General features: G+C 40.7%; 1 pseudogene across 1 annotated transcript in view; it reads right to left on the reverse strand.

The window, feature by feature from the left end:
- LOC148357396 (DENN domain-containing protein 11-like) overlaps positions 1-23,291 on the reverse strand; it is a 35,977-nt pseudogene that overhangs the window by 3,859 nt on the left and 8,827 nt on the right. The window contains exons 5-7 of the transcript XR_015852121.1: positions 5,336-5,492; positions 1,789-1,927; positions 1,588-1,712 (exon numbers count right to left, since the gene is read on the reverse strand). The product of XR_015852121.1 is annotated as a DENN domain-containing protein 11-like (transcript). The remainder of the gene's footprint in view (positions 1-1,587; positions 1,713-1,788; positions 1,928-5,335; positions 5,493-23,291) is intronic.

Genomic DNA, 23,291 nt, shown 5'->3' on the forward strand with positions numbered 1-23,291 from the left:
ACTTGGGGGTAGGGTGCCCGCCCCGAGACTGGGAGGTTGCTGGTTCAAGCCTCGGCCGGGTCATACCTAAGACTTATAACATTAGTACTCATTGCCTCCCTGCTTGGCGCTCGGCATTAAGGGTTGGGTTGAGCGAGAGGGCTGGGAATCCCCTCCTCTGTATCAATCTCCCAGAAGGAGTCAGAAATGTGAATGTGTTATTGACTCTAGCCACCTCCCACAAGGGGGATATGACTCCAGTATATATGTATCACTATTTTGTTCCTACATAATTTATCATTTTCACAAAAATGGTGCAGAGGTTCTGAAACTGAAAACGATGATAGCGTTTTGAAACATTCAATGTGATTTCCTGCAAAATGTTGTGGAAGTTGTCACTTTTCTTTTTTTCTTTACTTTTGAGCATTTGTAATTGAAACGACTGGAAAGGTAAAGAAGAAATAAAATATTGCATGTTAAAGTTGATCTGTTTCCTACCGTGTTGAATCATTTTGAATAATTAATCGTCAAAAATCAGTTCTCACATAAATTTTCAGTAAGATAGAAAATTAAATTAATTAATTAATCAGATTAAAATTTTTGTTTCGGAAGCGCGTTATCAAGGTGCCCTTTGTGTTACTCCATGCCCTTGAAGTTACTCTCAGCCTCAAAAAGGTTGGAGAGCTCTGGTGTAGAGGAATGATACTGCCACAAAAACATATTCCCTCACCCTTTTCCAACCTCTGACCCTGCCAACACGGGGAAAGATCCATATTCATTCACGCAAATGACCGGACTCTCCTGCTGTAAAGAAAAGATTTGAAAGTGTTCGTATGTAATCAAAAGATTAATTAATGATTTGTATACATGTCATGTTACATGATAGAGGATTTATTTGTGTGTCCGCATGAATTTTTGCCTATTATCAACAATTATAATTACTGTAATAATTATAATCAACCAATTAGAGAACTTTACTTTGAAAGCATCAAGAGGAACTCACCAGTCACAGGACCAGCCTCCAGTGACCGTGACAACATCACTTTAAAAGGAGAAGCGCTAACAGCTTTCTCTCTTCTCCAACTGCTTAGAAGTTCCTCTCGCAAAGTGGCAAGACTAAGATGGCTGACTGACGTTCCCCGGCTCGGGGCCTGGCCACCCCAGAACCACAAGGCTTTACCAGTCTTAAGTTCTCAACTTTCAGTTTTGTTTTGTTTTATTTTCTTATTATTGTTTTGTGTTCAATTCAAGCTTCTTCAGTAATTGCTTAGTAAATGAAAAGTCCATAAATCCAAATGTGTGTGTGTGTGTGTGTGTGTCTGGATTAAAGAATATTAAACTGTCAAAACGGTAAAAAGAATTCACCTAAAGTGTGTGTAGCCACCCTTCAGAATAATTGAACAAGGTTTTTCATCCGTTTTCCTGACATTATGATCTAAAAACTTATGGAGTGCTCCAAAAAGGCAAGACGATATTTGAAAAGAATAAACTCTTTAATTGAATTTGTCAATTAATTGTTTGTTAGGAAAAATGTATTTACCACCCATATTCGCTACAAAATTGTGTGTGTGTGTTTGTGTGTGGGGTGGTGGGGGGGGGTATCCCCACGTATGAGAGCTCATTTTCCAAGTCGCTGATGTCAGCCACGTTGACGAAGAAAAAAGGCCGGAACTCGGGCACAGCCGCACCCAGCCCAGGAATGGAGATGTTTGCCAGGGAACAGCAGCAGTACACTGAGAAGGGGGCGATTAAAAAAAAAAAAAAAGTGTCATTTTTTTTCTGGAAAAAAAAGATGCTATTATCTGTCACCTCTGTAACAGACTACCCCAACAGGTGGTGGCGAGAAAATGAGGATCCGCCTCCGGAGCAGCGGAAACTTCCACAGCACAATGATCTGCTCGCCGAAGAAGCGGATGAACTGCGACATGCAGCCCGCAGGGTGGGTGATCTAGCTGAGACCCCTCAATTTTCATATTGACAGATAAGGCATCCCCACTTTACAACATTTTCACTGGTCTCAGGGGGCTCAAACCCGATTGGGTCAGCTGGGTCCGGGTGAAGTTGGGCCAAGTGGGGTCTTCCACTAAAAAAGCGCTGATAAAAACATTCTGCTAATCTTAAAGGGACAGTGTGTGATTTTTGCCCATTAGACATCGCTGTATTGTGTGTTGCAACCAAAAATGAATCCCGCCAGGCTCAAGAAAGAATACTATTATTTCCCTTCGGGGATGAACAAAGTATCTATCTATCTATCTATTAAGAGAGACTCTAAGTTATCAAAAATCAACCTTTTGTCTTCTCATTTTTTTACCCCGCATATCTCAAAGAAAGAAAATAAGGAAAAAAAAAAGCAAAACACAAAAATTATTTAAAAAGTAGGGGAAAACAAAAAAGAATAAATAAGCAAAACAGATCATGGGAACAAAAAATGGGCAAAAAAGAAAACAACAAAATTGGGGTAAAGAACAACGTTTTAAATTTATTTTTTCCACTTTTCTCTCTTTTCTCTTTTTATTGCTTTTTTATTCTTATCTTATTCCCCTGTGGGGTTTTTTTAAGCAAGAAGGTGCCGTTTGATCACTTTCATCCTCGTAGTTTGTGTTCTCCCTTTGGCTTTGTAGTTTTCGGTTGTGTGACAGACCACAACGACGACTAGTGGTCAAATCTTACACATTGTCCCTTAAACTTTCATATTAAGAGGGGGGCCTCGATCTCACCCCCGACAGCAGGGAGGCGGCTTTAAGACTCCTGCTCTACGATGCTGAATAAGGTGTTTTCTTTAGTCCCTCTTTACTACATTTCTCCCACTAAATAACATTAACAACAAATTATTTCACGTACGAGAAATATATGTTATATACTATTGGCTGAACCACCTCCCACAATGCCTTTCTCTGTATTTAGGTTTAGAACACAGGTGTCAAAAAAGTGGTCGAAGGCCGACCAAGAAAAAAGAAATCAGAAAGTGAGAGAACACCTAGAGAAGCACAGGACAAAAACCAGTTGCAGTTTAAAATATGACCACTTGATGTTGTCAAAGCTAGACGCCACTCGCAAAGCAACTGAAGCTATATTACTTTCTCTTCCTCCATTTTTTTCTCTCTTTTTCTCTATCTCTCCTACTCCATATATGCCTTTCTCCCTCTCTTTTTAGTGGTCTTTTTCTTACTTTCTCATTCTTTCTCTTTTTCTCTGTCTTGTTCTCTCTCTTGTTCTATTCCTTTCTCTCTATTTATCTCTCTCTCGCTCTCATTTCATCACTCTCTTGTTCTCTTTTTCTTTCTATCTTTTGTTCTATCTCTTTCTATTTCCCACTCTCTTTTATTGTTTTGTTCTCTTGTTTTCGATCCCTCTTGTTTTCTTTGTTTCTGTATTCATATTTCTCTCTCTTTCTCTTGTTCTTTCTCTTTCTTCCTATTTCCCTCTATTTATCTTTCTCTTTCTCGTGTTCTCTCTTTCCCTCTTTATATCTTTTTCTTGTTCTCTCTCTCTTTTCTTCTCTCTTTTCTCTGTTTAATCTACTACTAGGGCCCTCAAGAAACAAAAAAATCCTGTGCTTTAGAATGTGGCGTGCTTTGTTAAGACATTGCAAGTGAGCGATACAATACATCATTTTTTATTTACTAGGGTCCTAAGGCTTGCGGTGATCCTAAATGGAAAAGAAAAACCATAACCATGGAAAACAAAGCATTGATTATCAATAGATAGGAAGAGAGCACACAAATAGCTATCCTTGTTAAGATGCAGTGGCGTAAGCAATCGACAATCGGGACAATTATTAAAGCCAAGGAGACACTTAAAGGGAAATAAATCTTTTAAGGGCAACACAATACTTACAAATAGAGGATTTAAAATCAGTTTTTATTCTGCCGTCTTCTCCCCCCCTCTGCATACGGCTACTAACTTCACTGTACCGGCTCAAGTCACATCACGACAAAGGTTATTGAAATGTCATTTTACCTTTTTCCTTCCTGTGAGTCAGCAAGAAAATACTGTATTAATTTGCTAAGGGTCCAAGGCTTACAGTGATGCTAAAAGGAGGAGGAAAAAACATGATAACATTGGAAATAAACATGGTAATGGCTACTCTTCCTAAAATACATAGCTGTTACTAGTTGATGATTGGGACAATTATTAAGACTAAAAAAGTGATTAAAGAAAGGAAATCTAAGGGCAATGAAATACTTGCAAGTCGTTTTTAATTCAGTTTCATTTTGAATCCACTGTCTCTTCCCCCCTCTGCATCCACCCACTAACTCTTCTGTACTAGCTCAAGTCGAGTCAGATCAAAGGTAAATGCGATTTCATTTTTCCTTTATATGTGTTTTTATTTGATTAACCCCTTAACGTTCCTTGGGCCTGCTGCGGGCCGTCAGACTGTTGATAAACAAAGTCGCGTCTGTACAACGTCACCAGTCACTGAAATGCGTCATGTTAAATATCATTGGAAAGATTAAAACCTTGTGATTCACGATATGCTGACCATTTCAAAAAATATCAATCACAGAAACATTGCGATCAGTCTAAAACAAGATACCAGAAATTTATAAAGCCAGCATCACTCACCAATAACGTCTCCTGGCAGTCATCAAAAATAGACTGATTATATTCACAAAAGTCCAGTGAATCCCACTGTGTAAAATATTTACTCTAAAACACACGTCAGTTTACAATGTCTAAATACACAAATGTCGTTTTTAGAGCTGAGAACTGGGCGTCTCCAAATAGCCACTTTTGGAAATGCCTAGACATACCATTCTAAAAATGCGTAAAATACAATATCCGTGTTATTTTCGATTGTTCTCGATTGTTCTCAGCTCAGGGATGCTGCTGGAAATGTGAATTTCCCTTCGGGGATGAACAAAGTATCTATCTATCTATCTATCTATCTATCTATCTATTTAGTTTTTCAAATTGTGATCAAATTTGACAAGATACCATGTAAAGCTTTAAACTATTGTCTTACCTGTTTTCCAGCTAAAATGCCCATGTTACACTCTTTTGCAGAAAGTTAATTGCAAAAGATATTTCAAGCGAGAATAAAACCCTTTTATTTCTGTGTTCCAACTTAGATTACACAATGTTAGGGATTTTAGGCGAATTTTACAGAAACAGAAAGGGGTTGAAAATATACACATATATTACACATAAGGGATACTCAATATTCTATTTTGTTAGTTTAGTTTTTTTTACATAAAATACTGGGGATTCGTAACACATTACGGTGCATTTTAACAGGTTTCTATGCCCTGCTATACGTCAGTTTTGCTTTGTAATTCCCACTTCAGAATAGATTTATTTCGTATCTCGTTGGTCTACAGTAAATTCTAAATTCGTGAAGAAGACAAGTATTTACTTTCATTTCTGGTTGCATGCTGTTGTTGATGGAAGCCGGCCAGGTAGTGATGGGGCAAAGCGCAACAACGTGATCACTGCCCAGGAGCAGCGACCCCCTCTTGTCCTCGTAGAAAGCCTCCAAGGGGGAATAGTGGCCTTGGGACTGGAGCTGGACTCTGTCAACGACAAAAAAAAAAAATGCGTGTGGCTTGGGCAAAAGCAAACTAAGCTGCTCAGGGCCCGGCGACCACTAGGATGCCTCCAAGAGCGGTTAACTTGTATATAATTCAATTTGTATCTATTTTTTCGTGGGAAAGTGATGATTATTGATACAAACCAAAGGTCTACAACCTTTTTCAAGGTGAGAGCTACTTTTTGCTACTTTTAGTGCAAAGGGCACTGTTATGATCAAAAGGAACTACTTTCTGTATAATAACATTGCAGTTGTGACCCACGCACAGCGTGTGGGGATACAATCTATAGGTCGATCATCGACTGTTGTATGCGTTAAAAATGGTTCAAGCACCCAGTAAAGTCACGTAAACTGCACGCCGTTTTTCCATCTATTTGGTCGATGAGAACACAACAATTGGCTACGAGTCTCGAACCTAGCTTGGGCTAAATTGTCTCCTTTCAACTTTCCGAGGAGTTTTGCCCACCCCCGAAGTGACGCAAACTATAAGGAAAAAGAAGGGCCCTGCTCGGCTCGTGAGGAACGGAGTCAAGTCAAGGGCTCGGAGTCATTTCACAGTGGAACCTTGGTTTTCGAACGCCTCTCAGTTCGAACAAATCGGAGTCCGACCGAAAATTTCCAGAAATTCTTGCCTCGCTGTTCGGTCAAAAAATCGGAGTTCGAACGCCGGTAATGCGTGAGTGCGTACGCTAGGGTGTGATGCTGAGCGACGTACAGGTGTAGATCGCTCTTTTCGTGACCAGGGTTGGGTAGGGTTACTTTAACTGGATTACTTTCAATTACTTTTGGATTACTCCAACACCAAATATGCTAATAAAAGACAAAATAAACTAAATATGAATACAATTATGACTCACAACACGTGGTAAGCTTTCTCTCCTGGCTTTGATCTCTTTGATCTCCGGCAAAACTAACATAAAATGCGACAGAAACAAAATGAAAATAAATCCAAACAGCTTGCCGACATCATTTTTGCCGTTCCATGTATTCCGTCACTCCCCAAGCCTGCACAAAATTTAGTAATTTTATTCATATTTAGTTTCTTTTGTCTTTTATCAGCATATTTGGTATTGGAGTAATCCAAAAGTAATTGAAAGTAATCCAGTTAAAGTAAACCTACCCAACCCTGTTCGTGACCAACTGTTATCGCGTGCGGACGTGCTTCGTTTTGCTTTCGCTTTTAATATAGGTGTACGAAGTGTTTTAGCCCCTAATTATGCCTCTGAAGAAAGTCAGTGCAAGCAGCAAAGTTGCTACAGGTGAAAAAAGAAAAGTAGTGTATACAACTATTGCATTTAAGAAAGAAATAATAGCAAAATATTAAGGAGGTGTGCGAGTGTCTGATCTTGCTAGGGAATACCCCACTGTCCACCTGCGCCTTCTGCTGGCCACCACAAAGGTAAGAAATCCTATTCATAATTATTTTCTTTATCTTTTTTTTTTATTTTTACACGTTAATGTTAGCGTAATCTTTCGTACGGAAGATTACGATAACGCGAACGTACGATTAGCCTGGGTAAGCTTTATGTTCTCGTTGAACATTCAAGGTAAACATTGAGGGTGTTGGAACGGAGCCCAACTTTCAGAGTGTTGAACGGAGCCCGCTTTCCAATGAACCGCTCACCACTTGTTGTGGAGACCCGGGTGCTAAATGACTTGTAAACAACCTGATTTTTTTATTTTTATACGTTCATGTTAGCGTAATCTTTCGTACGGAAGATTACGATAACGCGGACGTACGATTAGCCTGGGTTAGCTTTATGTTTACGTTAAACATTCAAGGTAAACATTCAGGGTGTTGGAACGGATTAAAACGATTTACATTATTTTTAATGGGAAAAATTATTTCGGTGATTGAACAAATCGGTTTTCGAACAGGGTTCTGGAACGGATTATGGCCGAGACCTGAGGTTCCACTGTATTTAACACAGTGCGCTCTACCTGAGAGGTAGGATCTGAACCATAAGAGGACGGTTCCTAATAGACCAATCCATTTTTCCAACCGTTCTACAGGGAGTGCAGAATTATTAGGCAAATGAGTATTTTGACCACATCATCCTCTTTATTCTTGTTGTCTTACTCCAAGCTGTATAGGCTCGAAAGCCTACTACCAATTAAGCATATCAGGTGATGTGCATCTCTGTAATGAGAAGGGGTGTGGTCTAATGACATCAACACCCTATATCAGGTGTGCATAATTATTAGGCAACTTCCTTTCCTTTGGCAAAATGGGTCAGAAGAGGGACTTGACAGGCTCTGAAAAGTCAAAAATAGTGAGATATCTTGCAGAGGGATGCAGCACTCTTAAAATTGCCAAGCTTCTGAAGCGTGATCATCGAACAATCAAGCGTTACATTCAAAATAGTCAACAGGGTCGCAAGAAGCGTGTAGAAAAACCAAGGCGCAAAATAACTGCCCGTGAACTGAGAAAAGTCAAGCGTACAGCTGCCAAGATGCCACTTGCCACCAGTTTTGCCATATTTCAGAGCTGCAACATCACTGGAGTGCCCAAAAGCACAAGGTGTGCAATACTCAGAGACATGGCCAAGGTAAGAAAGGCTGAAAAACGACCACCACTGAACAAGACACACAAGCTGAAACGTCAAGACTGGGCCAAGAAAAATCTCAAGACGGATGTTTCTAAGGTTTTATGGACTGATGAAATGAGAGTGAGTCTTTATGGGCCAGATGGATGGGCCCGTGGCTGGATCGGTAAAGGGCAGAGAGCTCCAGTCCGCCTCAGACGCCAGCAAGGTGGAGGTGGGGTACTGGTATGGGCTGGTATCATCAAAGATGAGCTTGTGGGGCCTTTTCGGGTTGAGGATGGACTCAAGCTCAACTCCCAGTCCTACTGCCAGTTTCTGGAAGACACCTTCTTCAAGCAGTGGTACAGGAAGAAGTCCGCATCCTTCAAGAAAAACATGATTTTCATGCAGGACAACGCTCCATCACACGCATCCAAGTACTCCACAGCGTGGCTGGCAAGAAAGGGTCTAAAAGAAGAAAAACTAATGACATGGCCTCCTTGTTCACCTGATCTGAACCCCATAGAGAACCTGTGGTCCCTCGTCAAATGTGAGATTTACAAGGAGGGAAAACAGTACACCTCTCTGAACAGTGTCTGGGACGCTGTGGTTGCTGCTGCACGCAATGTTGATCGTGAACAGATCAAAGCACTGACAGAATCCATGGATGGCAGGCTTTTGAGTGTCCTTGCAAAGAAAGGTGGCTATATTGGTCACTGATTTGTTTTTGTTTTGTTTTTGAATGTCAGAAATGTATATTTGTGAATGTTGAGCTGTTATATTGGTTTCCCTGATGAAAATAAAAAATTGAAATGGGTATACATTTGTTTTTTGTTAAGTTGCCTAATAATTATGCACAGTAATAGTCACCTGCACACACAGATATCCTCCTAAAATAGCTAAAACTAAAAAAGCCCCACTCCAACTTCCAAAATATTCAGCTTTGATATTAATGAGACTTTTGGGTTCATTAAGAACATGGTTGTTGTTCAATAATAAAATTAATCCTCAAAAATACAACTTGCCTAATAATTCTGCACTCCCTGTAGTAAGATATTATGGTCCACAGTGTCAAAGGCAGCACTAAGGTCCAGCAGCAGCAAGAAAGTTGAAGCGCTGGAGTCCATTGACAGTAGAAGATCATTGGTTACCTTAATCAGTGCTGTCTCAGTAGAGTGGTTAGCCCTGAATCCTGATTGCATAGATTCAAAAAGATTGTTCTCGGATATAAAATTATTCAGCTGCCGTGCCACAACTTTTTCAAGTACTTTAGAAAAAAACGGTAGGTTTGACACAGGTCTATGATTACATATGCTTTCTGGATCAAGGTTGGGTCGTTTCAGTGTAGGTTTGATAGGTTTGGTAAAAGCCGCTGGAACTACACCTGAGAAGAGTGATATGTTTATAATATTTAGAACTGAACGTCCAAGGACCCCAAAAAGAGAGTAGGAGAAGAAAAAAGGGACCAGAGGTTGTAAGTAACTACAGTGGGACCTCGTTACTTCGCGGTTCCACGTTTGCGGGTTCAGAGCCTCGCGGGTCTAAAAAATAATAATAATAAAATAAAATATATATTATTTTAAAAATGTTTTTTTCTTAAGCGTTGGCTTTAAAAGAAAATGGCTGGATTTGGGGGACAAATGGATGCATTTGACAGTACAGCTTGGCGTACATCGAAAGAGTTGAACAGTATATAACGGTCCAAAAAAACAGCTGTACTACTCAGCGTGATGGGTGCAAATAATTTACTTCGTAATCTGATGTCACCTCGTTTGTGAGGTGACATCAGAGCAAGTAAGTAAGCCTTAAAAGGAAATTGTGAAAGTGCTGAAAGATCATTTCAAGCCCAAACCCCCGATGATTGTAGGAATAAGAGCTTGCTCTGTCCACTCCACGCATCGGCCCGGTATTGCAGTACCTCCGGGAACGGTGCATTCGCAATGATCGCAACAAGGCTTTAGGGCTAGGACCTTAGCTTAGCCTTTTGGCTGAGAGTAAGTGTCCCGGCTCCTAGGCTTTGTAGCATATAATGAACTGACCGATAACGGATAATGGATAATGAATAACGAAGATAGATCAATAACCCTTAAAAACCCCAAAACCCCCATTCCATAACAGAAATCAACATGAGTCTATAACAGAAATCGTTGACTGAATGCGCAGGTTATCAGAACGCTGAAACTTCAAATTGGCCAACGTGCTGCGTGATCGCCTCGTGTGCGGTCTCGTGTTTTGAAGGTATGCAGGAGCTGCTTCTCCCAGAGAAAGACCTTACGCTCACGCGCTCTCTGGGAATAGCCATTTCAACGGAAACTGCTGCAAAGGTTGCAGTTGAGTTGCAAAAGAAGCCAGCGTCCTCTAGCTAATTTAGAGTCCAAAAAATGACAACAAAACATGCTGAACATGCCTATTTCAGAGGTGGAAAGATATTCCATAACCCTGATGATTGTTGGTTTAAAGACAAAGACTGTAAATTGTATACGCCCCAGAAGAGGGCATATACTGCCGTGTCCAGCATGGTCGCCTTGGCGACCGGCTGGCCCCGCCCCCTGGGCACCGGCTGTAGTAAATCAGCTAATTTGCGTGTGTGCTACTTAAGGGTGGGTTGTGGGTATTGCGGGTGCTGGTTCATTGCATTTTCTGTTCTGTTTTGCTCTGTCCTGTTTTGTTTGAGTCGGAGGAAACCTGTGTTTGCATGTTTTGAGTAAAAGCCTGTTTTGTTAGTATTCCTAGTCTAAGTTTCTGATGGTCTGTAAGCCTTGTTTCGTTTTGTCCCATGACGACTTTTATTTTGCTAAATAAAATTACGCAAATGAGTTCTCCCTCCCAGCCTCCGTTCTGGTCTGGTCCTCGTGACATATACAAAATATGTGCAAAACTGGAAGGGAATTATGGTCTAAATGTGCCTTTTATACTCTTGATAGAATACTATATTCAATCCAATATATACTTTTATACTCTTCTTAGCTATGTATACGTTTATATTTCTATGGTGCTCAATAAGTGTGTGGTTTTTATGATTTCGCAAACACCTTCAGGGTCAGGAGAATGGGTTTCCCAAGCCAAAAGAACTTTGTCTCTACAGCTTGGAGGCCACTGGTAACCTCCCTATCTGTTATCAAACAGGTGCACAGGGCTTCTTTCTGCTAACCCATACAATTTGAAGGCCACTATGACGCCTCCTAGCTAGCTAATCAAGATGACCTTGACACTGCCAAATTCCAAGCCAAGAGCTTGCTTTTCTCCTCACAGAGACGCATTGCGTTTATAATGTTTACTCATTTATTTTACTCGCACAACATCTAGCGACCAACATTATACACTGCATTTAAGTATGTGATTCCTGTCTAAACCAATCAGATTCATTTGCTGTGTTCATATAAACCAATCAGATATGTAGTTTCCTTCTTGTGTCTTTCAATAAATGAGCCTTGTGCTAAAGCAGAAAGGTGTTCTTCCCTGAGCTGATTCTGGAAGCACGTACCTCGATGGAAGGGGCTATCAAAAACTTACTTTCCAAATCAGATTGTGTTCTCTTGTTCTTTCTACTACAACCTCAAGTTTTAACCTTTACAAAAAACAAACAGAGACAACATCAAATGTGAAATGGAAAAATAAAAAGGTTAATAAATTGAAAGAGGATAATTCAAATGAATCCAATTCAAATGAATATGAGCAGGATTTGGCAACATTGCGGGACAAAAGCTCAAAGTGGAGCAAGTCACGGGCTCAACCCCGTCAATCATATCCTACAAAGACTTTAAAAGCAAATTTGCAAAAATAAAACTGAAAAATACCTCAGCCACCCTGACGACTTACACTGTTGAAAAAGTCTCCCCATCGGGAAAATTAAAAGTGAATGTAAAGTATGAGAAAACAAAGCGAGTATTGGATCCGTATGTGGTACAACATTACAATGTACCATTATTTGGGCGGGAATAGCTGCGCAGCATCCAGCTTAACTGGAAATCAATCAAAGTAATGGAGATGTCTAACAAAAGCACTCAACCTACCCCAGAACGACTGAGGAACCGAATGGATCGCTTCGCATCAGTTTTTCAAGATGGAATTGGAACCCTTGCAAATTACAAACAAACAAACAAATTAAAGCCAAAGTAGCTTTAAAAGACACTGCTCAACCCAAATGGCCAAAAATCCGAAACCTGCCTTATGCATTGCGCTCAGGGGTAGAAGCATAGCTCATTTGCCTTGAGGACCAAGGTATCTTGACAAAGGTGGAATGGTCAGAGTGGGCCTCTTCCATTGTGCCGGTCTTAAAGAAGAGTGGTGCTTTACGAATATGTGACGACTACAAAGTCAGCTTAAATCCAAAGGCCTAATTGCATTTGCCTCCAGATCTTTGAACAAAGCTGAGCAAAATCATGCCCAAATTGACAGTGAGGGTTTTAGCCTAGTTTGGGGGCGGTCAAGAAGTTTAATGAATACCTTTATGGTAAACACTTCACACTGATTACTGACCATCAGCCTCTAGTGGCTAACCTCAGCCCCAGCAAGTCAGTCCCAACCATGATGGCGGGATGCCTGCAGAGGTGGTCATTGTTTCGTGGAGCTCATGATTACACCAAGTTCAAAGGCACCAAGCTTCACAGAAATGGAGACAGTCTTTTTTGCCTTACTGATGAGTCAGGTGACACACATGCGTTTTCAGATTCGACTGAACTCTTTCATATTACACTGATGGAGAACCTACCTGTTGGGGAAAACGGTACGTGACCCTACAATTGTTAGAGTCTATGACTTGACAGTAATGGGATGGCCTCATAAGGGCAATGCCGATTTACCAGATTACGCAACCCGACAAGACTAGTTGTCCGTATGCCAAGGTTGAGTAATGTGGGGCATTTAAGTCATTATACCACCAAAGTCTTGGACTCTCTTCACGGTGGTCATCTAGGCATAGTTAAAACGAAGAACCTGGCCAGAAGCCATGCCTGGGGGCCTGGTATAGACCATGAAATTGAAGACCTCACAAAGACATGCTCAGAATGTCAGCAAACTCAGCGTCAACCACAGGTAGCTCCACCACACACCTGGGAGTGGCCTTCGGCTGTGTGGCACAGAGTTCAAATCGACTACGCTGGACCCTTTCTGGACAGCATGTTTCTGGTAGTCGTCGATGCATACTCTAAATGGCCTGAAGTGTTCCTTATGAAGAGCGGATCATCTACAGCACATATGTCAGAGTCAAGGCCCGCGGGCCACATTAGGCCCGCGAGAGGGTTTTACCTGGCCCGCGTGACGATATCAATATATTATTAGATCCGGCCCGCAGGCCGCTGCAAGCCAGCAGCCCGCAGTACGCATGAATACTACATTTCCCACAATGCAACGGGGACGCGCCGAGCGGGAGCAAAGTGGGAGGCGGTTTGATTTATTCAGCAGTCGATCAGCAGCAGTCATTAGCATAACAGCAAAAATTAGCCCACAGATACCCATCAACAATGGCTAAACGGAAGGTGGACACTGAAAACCGGGGCTTTCAAACAAGGTGGGAGTTGGAGTACATGTTCACGGAGGTAGCTGGAAAACCTGTGTGTCTGCTATGTGGAGAAAGTGTGGCGGTGATGAAAGAGTATAATATTAGACGGCATCATGAAACAAAACACACGCCTCAAACAAGTAATGTAGAGTTGTAGTAATACAGTACTGTATATAAATGTATGTAAATACAGTAATAATACAGTAATGTTTCCTGTGCAATTACACATTTGAAGTTTTTACTCCGTTCAAGTTTAAAAGTTAAATATGCACATAAAGAAGGTCTTGTTTTTTGTTGTTCCCCTCGGGAATTTTAAAGCTTTATTGTCTATGTTGACTATGTTGTTTTTGTTTGCCGACTCTGTCCTGGGAGTGTTTCTTGTTTTTCGGCTTTTCATGGAAAATAGATCTTGATGTGGACAACAGTCTTTTGATAAAATTGTCTCCTATTTAGCAGAGAAAATGACTTTTGATTGTTATTATTTGTTAATCAGTAATTCCTTTTTTTTCACACTAACCCAAGCAAAGAAAGAATATTGTTCCCTCTTGGAAAACATTTCAAACCGATTGACATAAGGGCATTGGTGTTGCTCAAGGCTTTAGCATTGAGATGTCATTTGTTTCTTATGTTTTTCCAGCTGAATTCTTGGGGGCCACTCATTGTCTTTTACCTCCTTGCACAAACAATAGTCATATATATTTACCTGATATATATACATATATATCCTACCAAGGAACATTCATAACAAATAGCAGTCTGTACTTTATGACCATTTGAAAGTGTTATTTACAGTGAATAGTGTGGGAGTGAGTGCTTGATGATGATGATGATGATTGTAACATTCCAGGATGCAACATCCAGGATGGAAACTGTGGCCTTGGGTTACTGTAGGAGGCTTTTGAATTTTCTTTTTTTTTCTGATAGATAACTTGCCGTATGTCAATCGGCAACAACCCCCCCAAAAAAACTCTGGAGAATTGACAAAATACGCTTTTCTTCCCTCTCTGTTGACCGCAACTGTACTTTTGAGGATCATCCAGGGTTCCTGTTCCGTGGTACAAGCGGTTATGGGAAACTATTTTCTTTTTGTCGTTATAGATGTAATTACGTGAGTTAGGTAAGTTCTCACAGTTAAGGGCATTCCTAGGACGGAGACTGATCAGTTTCCTGATAAGCATTCCTTTGTGAAAGCCTTCGCCTAGCTGCTAACGCTAACCATCTGTTTGTCTCAAGAATGTTCCTCCTCGCCGTGTCACGCTTGTGGCCGTTCTGCTTTAACGGAGCTTGTGGGCCCTCATCTGCCATATAACTCTGCATGAGGCTCATGTGAACACACAGATGAAACATTTTAAGGTTTACCCCTTCATCTTTTAACAGTTTTTTTTTAATCAATTTATGAGTTGTATAGCAACAAGATACCTCCATCGAAGAAGCTGATCTTTCAGGGGTTTCAGAGAATAGCGGAGACTGACGAACTGTTTTACACACCTGTACTTGTGCAAGAAGGCCCCACTTTCAGAGCGCTGTTGGACAGCGGGTCGATGGCTTGTACAGTAAGTGAGGACACAGCTAAGTACCTCCTGCAGCAATTCCCTGATATGATGAGTTACACGGCCGATGATTATGTCATTGTAGGCTGCGGTGGACACCAAGTTTCTCCCAGAGATATGTACGACATTCACGTCACAGTTTACGGGTGCCAAATGATAATACCAGTAATGGTGGTGCCAGGCCAGACAGAACAGATGATCCTTGGCAGCAATGCCATCAAATATATTTTGACTCAATTGAAAAGTACTGATGGCTATTGGAGATTAGTTTCCACTCCTGACAACGGTCTGTCCGATAACCACAGTCAATTCCTGTCAATGCTTTCCAACACAGAGAGATGGAGAGGTGATTGCATTCCAGACAAGGTAGGGACAGTAAAGATCAAGAGTTGCGTGACGCTGAATCCACGGACCGAGTACGTTATTTGGGGCAAGTTACCTGAGTTGGCCGGGGCATCAGCGGGCAGCACAGTGGTCGTTGAGCCAACCCAATCTAAGGCTGCGCCCAGACAAGTCCTTGTCGGACGAGTTGTTACTCCACTCTGGGGAGATGGATGGGTGCCTGTTAAAGTCTTTAATCCCACGGACAGAGTTGTGGTGCTGAGAAGAAACAGGAAAATTGCAGATGTGTCTCCTTGTATCGCAGCGGAAGACCTGCCCAATGCAGAGGAGGTCAAGTGCAACGTGCAGAGTGTACAGAGCAAAGAGGTCCGACCCAGGTCAGAAGAGGACATGATGCGTGCATTGGAAGCTCTGGGACTGCAAGACATTGACCTGAAGTCATGTGAGGTTTCGCTGCAGTGTAAAGACAAGCTCCTTCATATCATCGAACAATTCGAGTCAATCTTTTCTCGCCATAAGATGGACTGTTGGAAAAATGGATTGGTCTCTCAGGAACCGTCCTCTCGTGGTTCAGATCCTACCTCTCAGATAGGACGCACTGTGTTAAATATGGTGAAATGACATCTGAGCCCTTTAATGTTACCTGCGGTGTTCCGCAGGGTTCAGTGCTTGGCCCCCTTCTTTTCAACATTTACATGCTTCCATTAGGTGACATTATTCGCAAGTACAACATCAGCTTCCACTGCTACGCAGACGACACTCAACTCTATCTTCCGTTGGAGGAATCTTCCACACTAAACTGTGGAAATTTGGAGGCCTGCCTCACTGAGATAAAAGAGTGGATGTCACTCAATTTCTTGCGTCTTAACTCTGAAAAGACCGAAATGTTAGTCATTGGTCCATCTAAATGCCGTGACTTATTCTCAAAAACTGCTGTGAACATTGACAAATGTCACATCACACAGAGTGACTCAGTTAAAAATTTAGGTGTCATATTTGACCCTGATCTAACCTTTGAGATGCATGTAAAGACAATTACTAGAACCGCTTTCTTCCATCTTCGTAACATTGCCAAAATCCGTTCAATACTGTCTCAGTCTGATGCGGAAACTATAATTCATGCATTTGTTACCTCCCGTCTCGATTATTGTAATGCACTACTCTCCGGTCTCCCGAAGTCCAGAATCAAGTCTCTTCAGCTAGTACAAAATGCCGCAGCGAGGCTTTTAACTAGGACAAAAAAGTACGATCACATAACACCGATTTTGGCTAACTTGCACTGGCTTCCAGTGAGCCAAAGATGTGACTTCAAGGTTCTCTTAGTATTGTACAAAATCATACATGGACTTGCTCCCTCTTATCTTTCAGATCTGATCTGCCCCTATGTCCCGGTCCGAAGCTACGATCTGAGAGTGCCGGTCTTCTGGTGATCCCGAGAGCAAAGAAGTGTTCTGCTGGATCGAGAGCGTTCTCCATCCGGGCACCGGTGCTGTGGAATGCTCTTCCCCCTGAGATCCGATCTGCAACCTCAGTGGAAATGTTTAAATCTAAACTTAAAACTCACTTCTACTCCATTGCATATGAATAATAACCTACTCTTCTTGTCGGCTGAAAAATAGTCTGTGTAACATAGTGTACTAATCTGTGAAGCCCTTAGAGACTTATTGTGATTAAGGGCTATACAAATAAAAATGACTTGACTTGACTTGACTTGAAAGTCAATGTACATTTGAGCAGGACAGATGAGGTCCAGTGTGTTGATTGCTATTGGTTTTAAGTAACAAGAGATTTTTGCACTTTATTTTATTGTATTTCGAGGCAATATTTCTTTTTAATAATTTCAGATGATTGAATGATAGAAAATGGTTATGAGTTGTTGTTATGAGATATGTTATGAGTTTTTTATATAAAGGACATTTGTATTTTGTGCCTGCTGAAATGAAAAATGACTGACAGAGTCATAAGAAAATATTGCTTTATTTATCCAATCATATTGTAATATATTTGTTGTGTTTTCAGTAGGTTAAATCTTGGTTTCAGTAAAGATTGGACAGTCCGGCCCTCGGCTTGTAGCCAAATGTTTTATTTGGCCCTCCGTCCATTTGACTTTGACACCCCTGATCTACAGGCACCATTGAAGCTCTGTTTGTTCGTGCTGGACTCCTTCAGAAATTAGTCAGCGCTAACAGTAGCCAGTTTACCTCAGAAGAATATCAGATCTTTATGAAGGGAAATGGAATCAAACACATTACCACTGTGCCATTTCACTCGGACACAAATGAACTCGCAAAGCGATTCGTCCAAACCTTTGAGCAATCCATGAAAGCCATGGTAAACACCAAAATGTCCTTATCGGAGAAACTGGCCAACTTACTACTTTCCTACCGCAACACGAAACATTCCACCACAGGTGAAACACTGTCTGTGCTATTCATGGGGAGATCCTTAAGTACCCGTCTGGACCTCCTGAGACCAGACCTGCACAAGGATTTGTCAATCAAATAAAGCAGCCAGATGAAAAGGCAATCACCACTGAGAACCTTCAATGTGATTCAACCTGTGCTCACCAGAGATTATTGTCATGGGAATCAGAAGTGACAAACTGGTGAGATCGTTTCCAAAACTGGCCCACTTACATACCCAGACCGAGTATCACCAGGACTGATCTGGCGCACATAAGTGGATCTGTTACTTGATGCTGGAACCCGTCGGTTGACCAGAAACGACAAATGCCGTGATGCAGACAGCCTAGACAGTTTTGAGGACCCTGCATCGTTCACACCAGATAACCCACCGAATGAACCTCCAGATGAACTGAATGTGGAGACGGCTCCACTCACTAATAACCCTGTTTCTACTCCCATACAGGTTCCATATGTCCAAGAACTTTGCTATTCTGATTGAAAGCGACAGCCTCCGCAGAGATTGGAATTGTAGCCTAGTTCAGTTAGTTTAGGTTAAGTATTCAGGATAACTGAGCTAATTGCTAGAGTTTATGTAGTTATCACAAAGAGATTATTATTTGAATCCAGAGTTTTATTTTCTCAAGAAAAGCACAAAAAAAATAATAGTATATTATTTAAGCTTCTGAAGTACTGACAGCTAAAATGGAGGAGTTATGTTCAAATGGAACTACTTTCTGTGCTGACATAGTAGTTGTGACCCGTGCACTGCGCATAGTGATATAATGTATGGGTCGATCATCGACTGCTGTATCCATTAAAAATTGTTCAAGTACTCAGTAAAATCACGTACACTGCACTCCGTTTTTCACATCTATTTTGGTAATGAGAACACAACAGGCACCCAGTTATATATATATTTCTAAAATAATAGCTAATGTAGTACTACTTACTATTTTACTATTACTATTTTGTTACTATGTTATCAGGAAAGTGAGAAAAAAGACAAAGAAAGAAAAAAAAGCGAAAGAGAGAGAGGAATAAAAGAGAAAAAAGAAGGACAGAGAGAAAGGCAGAGAATGAAAGAAATAAATGAAGAAAGAGAGTGAGAGAGAGAGAGAGAGAGATAAGGCTAAATAGTAAGAAAAAAGAAAGGGTAAAAGAAAGAGAGAAAGGGAGAAAGGGGATAGGGAAAAAGTTTGGAAGATAAAAGGAGAGAGAGAAAAAAAGAGGAAAAGAGAGAAAAGCAAAAAAGACAGAGTGTAAAAGAAACAGAGTGATAAAGAAAAGGGTAAATGAGGCAGGAAAAGAAAGGGAGAAAGAAAGAGAGAGAAAAAGAAGATAAAGAGCGACAGGGAAAGGGGGGAAAAGAAAGGGACAAGAAAGAAAAAACAAAGAGAGACAGAAAGGAGAGAAGAGAGGGAGAGAGAAAGTAAGAAAGAGAGAAAACAAGGTAAAAAATAAAAAGAAATGAAGAAAGAAAGAGAGAAAAATAAAAAAAAAATGAGAATGAAGGAAGGAAAACAGAAAAAGAAAGATAAGTTGGAAGTAAGTTTAATTTGAAAAAGTCAACCACATAAATAATATAAATTTACTAGAAAATGTATATGACCTAGCCCTGATAGGGTATTTTTAGAACAGGTCTGCGGTCAAATCAGCTGTCCTCAGCGGGCACCAAGTTGGAGAGACACACACACACACACACACACACATCTTATTTTCCGGACTATAAATCAGTCCAGATTCTAAATCGCACCAACCAAGAAAATGCATAATTTAGAAGTAAAAAACATGGAATATAAGTCGCACTTCTGGGCAAACATGAAAAATACCCAATTCCGGAAAATACAGTCAATAAACCATTTTTTTACCAGACGACACTAGGGCTATACGATTAACCAAAATATAATCGATATTGTGATGTGACTTAGTGCGATTTGGGCCTTGTACGAGCAGACAGAAACCATAGCAAAGCTCCCCACAAGAGGGCGCTGATTTTTTTAAATTAATACAACCATGTCAATATGATAAATGTTGTTTTCATTATAAAGTCAAGTCCTATTTATTTGTATAGCCTTTTATCACAAAATGTCTCAAAGGGCTGTGCAGAGCACAACAACCTCAACAACGAAATAACTAGTAAAATATAACATTAGCTAAATAAAATATGTTTTAGGAAGGTGTTTTTTTTGCGCAAAATATGGAAAAAGTAAATATGTAACTTAGTTTTCATAGAATCCGAATGCCAAATATGGTTATATATATATATGGTAATAATATTGCAATGTAAAGTTAATGCTCAGGTAAATGGTTTTATTTTCAACACAAGGATCCTGCTGGATGTGTGAATTTCCCTACGGGGATGAACAAAGTATCTATCTATCTATCTATCTATCTATCTATCTATCTATCTATCTATCTCAATAGCCAGACCCAAAACTAGATGGCTAGCTAGAGATGAAATAAGCACATGCTTCTTCCTATTCCTTTTCGGACATGTTACATTAACATTGTTTTTTTTCTTATACTTGATGGGGTTTTTTTTGTATCCCCGAGTTTAAAAGAAAGTGTCATTAATTCATTTAAAAATCTTTTTTAAAAAACTTCAATCGCATAGCGGAACCATTTGATTGAGACACTGTTGTCTGACGGTCTCTTGGCTGGAGGCCTCATAAGAACTTGGCCAATAAAGAATGTTTGTGTACTTTTTTATGCAGTTCACACGGGTGTCCAAACTTTTCCAAAAGCTGGCAAGATTTGGTAATCTGAAAATGTGTGAAGGGCGACTATTCAGCCAGGCATTCTTTGAACAGTCTTTAATAAATTCACCCTTTGTGAAGTTTGTCAAGTCAAGTCATGTTTATTTGTATAGTCCTTGATAACAAAGGTTCTCAAAGGGCTGCACAGACCACAGAGTATTGGAAACCACAGACTATTATTACACCATCCCCTGATCTAAAACCTACATGAGGGTAAGGAAAAACTCAAATACCTCAATGTAAATGGATGAATGTAAATGGTCTGCATTCATATACAGTGGGACCTCGCTAATTCGCGGTTCCACGTTCAGAGCTTCGCGGGTCTAAGAAATAATAATAATAAAATATATATATTTTTTTTTTCTCAAGCATTTTTGAAGGGGCGTCGCTACTTCGTGGTTCCATGTTCGCGGGTTCAGAGCTTCGCAGGTCTAAAAAATAATAATAATAAAATAAAATATATATTTTTTAAAAATTGTTTTTCTTTTCTTAAGCATTTTTGAAGGGGCGTCGCTACTTCGTGGTTCCACGTTTGCGGGTTCAGAGCTTCGTAGGTCCCAAAACCAAAAAAAATAAAAATATAAGCATTTTTGAAGGGGCGTTGCTACTTCGCGGAATTTCACTTTTCGCGGGTGGTTTTGGTCCCCATTAACCGCGATAACCGAGGGATTACTGTAGCGCTTTTCAAGTCAATGAAGACCTCCAAAAGCGCTTTACAATGTGCTTCACATTTTTCCCTTTTACAAACTAATTAACCGATAACATCGGCAGTCATGTAAGGCAACTACCTGCTATCAGGGGCATTAGGTATTCAGTGTCTTGCCCAAGGACACTTCGACATTGAACACGGAGGAGCTGGGAATCGAACCAGCGACCTCTTGATCCCAAGACGAGCGCTCTCCCTTCTGAGCTAATGCTGCCTTTTTGGGGCAAATCAGGCAGTCACAGTTCTTTCCAGTTTGAGTGAAAAAATACTCCAATTTCCACTTGTCTGGAAGTGGCCACCCTCACTGTCAGCTTATCTTTTTTATTTACAGTTCCCATTTATTAAATGTGGTGAGCTAAATTTCTGACAGAAAGCCAAAAGCAAGGTGGTGATTTTGGTGATGTACAAAAATATTTAAAAATTGTATTGTACAGAGGTTGCGGGCCAGTTAAAATTTGATCACGGACTTTTGACATGCGTGGCCTACATTGAAATGTGAATAAAAGCAGCATCTGACTTTTCTACTGTTGGACGAAAGCTACGAAAATTCACAACATTAAATGATAAAAAAATTTAAATTAAAGGGTATTTTTCTAGGTTTTTAACAACACAGTGACATGTATCTTAACCCGAGGACAACAGGAGGGTTAAGTACTGACAACTAATCAGTGTGGACTCTTACTTTGATGAAGCTTTGAGCTGACCAAGAAGTCAAGTCAAGTCAAGTCAAGTCACATTTATTTATATAGCCCTTAATCACAAAAATGTCTCAAAGGACTGCACGGGGTTACAATTACAAAATTACACAATTACCTGATCTTAAACCAGCATGCGGGCAAGGAACAACTCAAAAACCTCAGTGTGAGGAAAAAAGAGAAACCTTGAGAAAGGACCTCACATGTGGTAATCCTCCTTCCAATATTGACCAGGGTGAATTACAATTAGCATTACTGTACACATAATAGTAAACATTAGGTAAGATGTTGAAGATGTCCGGAAAGAGCATGACACCAATGATGCCCCCAGCCTGTAAACTAGTCCAGAAAGTCTATGACGGCCACGACGCTGCTTCCCATCTCTGCCAGCTGGTAAATGCAGGGGTTGACATGCTGCAGGTCAGACGCTGGTCCGCTGACTCATCTCAAATCATGCTTCTCCTTCGTATCAGCCAGGCAGGCGTCGGAAAAAGACAGGACAAAACAGAATATGAGGTGGGCATCAATCATACGCTTTGAAATAGAAGTGTGTCCTAAGCCTTGATTTAAAAACTTCCGTTGAGGTTGCAGATCTTATCTCCAGAGGCAGGGCATTCCATAACACCGGAACGCTCTGCAGACTTCTTGGCTCTCAGAGTCACAAGTAGACCGGCATTTTCCGAGCGCAGACTCCGTGCAGGAACATAGGGGGAAATCAAACCGGAGAGATAAGAGGGTGCAAGCCCATGCAAACATTTATATGTTAACAAGAGAACCTTAAAGTCACATCTTAAGTGGAATGGGAGCCAGTGCAAGTTGGCCAATACAGAAGTTATATGCTCAAACTTTTTGGTCTTAGTCAAAAGTCCAGCTGCCGCATTCTGAACCAGCTGCAAACTTTCAATGCTACACATCGGGAGACCAGAAAGCAATACATTACAGTAATCAAGCCGAGAAGTAATAAACACATGAATTAAAACCTCTGCATCTGATTGGGACAGCATCGAACGAATCTTCGCAATATTACGGAGGTGGTAGAAAGCTATTCTAGTAATATTTTTCACGTGTAACTGAAACGACAGATTAGGATCAAATATAACACCTAGATTTTTGACCGAGTCACTATGGGTGATATTACATTTGTCTAGGTTCAGGGTAGTGTTTGAAAACAACTGACGACAGTGAGCTGGACCAATAATCAACATTTCAGTTTTTTCTGGGTTAAGGCGTAAAAAAATAAGTGACATCAATCTTTAAATCTCAGTAAGGCAAGCCTCCAGATTTCTACAACTTAAATGTCCAG

This window comes from Urocampus carinirostris, chromosome 11 (genome assembly GCF_059441175.1).
Source record: "Urocampus carinirostris isolate Australia breed hairy pipefish chromosome 11, RoL_Ucar_1.0, whole genome shotgun sequence".
Lineage (NCBI taxonomy): Eukaryota > Metazoa > Chordata > Actinopteri > Syngnathiformes > Syngnathidae > Urocampus > Urocampus carinirostris.